This window comes from Cydia splendana, unplaced genomic scaffold, assembly GCF_910591565.1.
Source record: "Cydia splendana unplaced genomic scaffold, ilCydSple1.2 scaffold_59_ctg1, whole genome shotgun sequence".
NCBI classification, from domain to species: Eukaryota; Metazoa; Arthropoda; class Insecta; order Lepidoptera; family Tortricidae; genus Cydia; species Cydia splendana.
In genome coordinates this window covers 409116-413341 of record NW_026946895.1, presented here as the reverse complement: position 1 = coordinate 413341, position 4226 = coordinate 409116, and the positions used below count along the sequence as shown (strand labels likewise).

The following is a 4226-nucleotide window of genomic DNA, read 5'->3' as shown; positions in this document are numbered from 1 at the left end:
GTTATATTATTTCACTCAACGGCGCATTTATAATAAAAGTTTTATCTAGAAATATTGAATACGTCTTATTTTGGCGTTTTACTTGTTTTTATAAATGTGGGCATCTCATAGTAGGATGATAAAATCTAGTCAATTAAGTGGATTTCTGCAAAATATCATTAGTTTTAGCAATATGTGAAATAAGCTTTTGAATAAAACGATAATAAACCGATTTCTCGTTCTTTTTCTTATTTTTTATAATATTCGAATAATTATTCGAATATTCGAATATGTCGTCAGAAAAAGTCGAATATTCGAATACCTGAAAGTTTCGAATATTTGCAAGCCCTAGTACAGAGATATACTACCAAATGTTTTTTTATTCATACAGACAGAAATAGAGACGGGTAGCTACCACGCGCGCGACATGCTCCCGCGGCGCCCGTTTGCTAGGGGCGGAGGAATTGCAAACAGTTTAGTTTTTGCCTGTGACGTCATTATCTCTAGAATAACAACAGCTAGCTTGGAATCGCAGTACAGTTTAGTAAAACCTATGACGTCATCGTCTCCGATATTGCTAAAGCACGCTTAGAATTACAAAACGGTTAGTTTTCACCCATGACGTCATCACCTCCGATATTGCTAAAGCACCTCTCGGAATAACAAAACCAAATTTCTGAAATTACTCTAGCATACTTCAAATTACAAATATAGAAGTTGTATTTCCTACTAAATGGAAATTGCAAAAGTCAATTTGTTCCTATTAGTTGACTCTCCTTGTCCCCGGATTAAGTTTTATTTTTGTAATTCTAAGTGTGTTTTTGTTAGTTTTTTCTCTCAGTGTACTGCTCGGTTGACTATGGCGTTTGACACAACATGACTGATCAGCTCGTCAGCGTCACAGAACATGAATGAACCTCCAAGGTGCTGAACCCCGAACCCCGGCGTAAGGTCGCGTTTTACGTGCTTGAGTGAAACCCCTCCGGGTGTGGTTATCCATACCTATCGACCGCGTAGGTACAGAGTCCCCTCTAGTTCTAGATCAACACAACATTCTTTGGTTGGCCAGACCAAAGCATGATTTACGTGTTGGGATGTCCGATCGTCAACATCCAGCAACCTAGGCATCGCCATTTTTATTTATATGAAACATAACAAAAAACTTCATAAGCGCCATGGTATAATAATATACTCCGCCTGGTACTCCATTCCCGTCTTTTCTAGGTCACCTAACTGACACGGGCTTACGTCATCATGCGACAGCGCTATATGATAATATGCGATAGCGCTATATATAGCGGCCATGTTGTTGTGACGTAGCCCCGTGTCACTCTGGGAATGGAAGACCATGTTTTATTAGACTATGATAAGCGCGATGTAGGCCTGAGCTTGTCATTGGTTGATACTTGTGACGTGGGTATGACGATTGAATTGAATTTTGTTTATGAGCGAATCTGTTTGAATCTTAGTTTAATCGTATTAAAGTTTAAAATATAGTATTAATATGAGTCTAATGCAAAATCAGTAGTACCGTTGGTGTAAAACAGTTACATCCTTAAGGTTATTGCAAAATCAGTCTTACTCATTGAAAAATAAAGATCAATTTTATTTTAGTATAAAGTTCCATAGGTACATGTAAACACAAGACAAAACACAGTACGTTTGTATGAACACACGGAACTGCTTTCGTCCTAGTCATACTTCAAGCATATTACATAAATAAACAAGTGACAGAGTATGAGATACGATAGATATCCAATTGCATATCAAAGAATAAAAATAAACGGACTGGTTACTGTTTCTACCTTTGTAAGGTAAACCTCCGAAACGTTTAATAAATTGTAAAATATGATCTCTAATTTACTCTTATCACATTCACATTTGTTTGTTTTATAATTCAAATATATGAAAATCTTAAGCAAAACATAATACTAATTTACCTAACTAGGAAAATTATATCGAAAAACAAGACTTGAAAATAAAAACGACTTGAATTTTAGTTTATTATATTTCCACATCGGAAAATGAGTTTAAAAATAGTTTCAGCTATGCCACAATTATTGATAGACATAACGCCTCTGTATCGTTACTCACGCTATAACGGATCATGTTTCATATGAATACTTAATGAAATAAAGCGACACGTGCCGAGGCGCACTTTGTTTGTAATCTGAGACAGTAATTAAAATTTATTCAACAAGGCACCTTCAGTGAATGATTAGTTCTAAATGCATTAACTACTTATGTATGAATATAGTGCCCTATCAGTCCTAGCCTGCTGATTTTAGGTTTCAAATTAGATTGCATTTCATACATATGCAAAACATAGGGTAGCCGTTATTTTATTTTATGCCTATCATGAACTAAGTCTGTATATTTGTTCAGCTCTGTAACTCGCAAATATAATCTGAGTTTTTAGTTTTAAGAAAATCGCATATTTCAGTTACAAGTGAACATTATAATGTTAAACCTATAATGTATCATACATAAATATACTTCAGGAATTGAGTACTAAGTATCAGCTGTAAAATTATTGGTAAGCAAGTAGGCAGGCACTAATGTAATGTAAGATTTTACCAATAACTTTTATCGTCAGAATACTCAGCCGAAGTCACGGGCAAGGGTTAGTGCTATAATTTAAATATGCTTTGTAATACTTATTTGCTACCGGTTGCGCAAATCGTTAAAAACATGTTTACTAATTTCGCAATGTTAAAACGGATATAATTAGTTATATGATACTATAACTAATTATATCCGCATATATGGCAATTTATAACTTTAGACAGGAAGAATTTTATACCTTGCAAATTTTATTTGTGGACATAATAATACTTTACAAGCATTTACTGCAAGTAGGCAAAAATATGGGGCTTGACAGCCCTAGTTGTTTTATCTAAATCATCAAAAAATGTCTATTAATTTACTCGCTTGCTTAATTGTTTCTTTCTTTGCAATTCGAACACAGCAGTGCACTGGGCCAATCCGAATTTGTTTTTAAAGTGTTGTAACATTTTTTATACAATGTACGTAAGTATTATCTAATAATTCATATAATTTTTTCGGTGTATTTAAATTGTGTTACTAAAATATACGTAGGTTTGTTAGCAAGTGATTTCTAAATTGCAACTCATACGGCGTAACTGTGTATTGTTAGTGTTTCTATTAAAATATTAACATTTTAATTAGTGATGTACCGACTATTGATTTGGCCGACTAGCCGACTAGCCGACTAATCGGCACTTGAATGGCCGATTAGTCGGCCGACTAGTCGGCTAGTCGGCCAGATCATTAGTTTCGTATAAGTTCAGGTGAAAAACAATATTTGTGCTCCTTTGGTTGCGCTATTCATCATATTAGCTTGGTTAAAAGGTGTACTCTACAGGTTCAAAGACCTATCCCAAGAATCCTCGTTCAATTTCTGTCTTTAGTTCTTTTATTTTGCGATCCTGAGCAGACCGTCAGTACAGCTTGTAGGAGGTATTTCCAAGGCTCTATTTTTCGTACGTAGTCGCCAGTTAAGAACCTATCCCCTGTGGTCAGCCGGGTCAGCGTCATTACGAGCAACGTGCCCTGTCTAAGTCTCTAAATTTAGCAATAACATGAATAGTTCCTCGTGCCTCCACCATTAAAAAAAAACTGAATAATGATAATAAAAAATTAACTATAGAACTTGCACATGAAATTACACGAGAATCCGTTGAGATTGACCTGTAGAGGAAAAAACCAGCCCCCCAACATACGATAACGATCAAACGGTCAATTATATGAACAAAAGTTTTCGTATGCAACCCTGAATAGGTATTTTAGTAAAATAAACATAAAACGTATGGTAAATATTGACTGTTGATTTCTATTTTTTCTGTTTTTCTTTCACTAATAAAGTGCCGACTAATCGGCCATTTTTGCCGACTAGTCGCCGACTAATCGCCGACTACAAATGTGGCCGGATAGTCGGCTTTCCCGACTAGTCGGTACATCCCTAATTTTAATTTGTTCTATGTCCTCCGATTCAGAATTTCAAAGCATTGCTTCCATTAGCAACACAGCAACGGGCTCAAAATCGAGTAAAGAAAAAAGCCAAAAAAGGAAACCTGATGCTTCATGGTAAATATTGAAATTGTTCACTTGCTAATTAGATATTTTTAACGTAATTATACTCTGAGCAATAAAATAACACTGTAAAAATACTTTTCAGGTACGAGTCGGATGGGGAGTTCGAGGAAACGACGAAACAGAAAAAAGTG

The 4226-nt window shown here is 35.4% G+C and overlaps 1 long non-coding RNA gene across 1 annotated transcript; it reads right to left on the bottom strand.

Moving 5' to 3' along the window:
* Nucleotides 1–832: 832 nt before the first annotated feature.
* On the bottom strand, nt 833–1398 carry LOC134805782 (uncharacterized). The gene is made up of 2 exons (XR_010146391.1): nt 1342–1398; nt 833–1141 (listed from the first exon to the last, which is right to left on the bottom strand). It is a non-coding gene; the product is annotated as an uncharacterized LOC134805782 (long non-coding RNA).
* Nucleotides 1399–4226: the final 2828 nt, after the last annotated feature.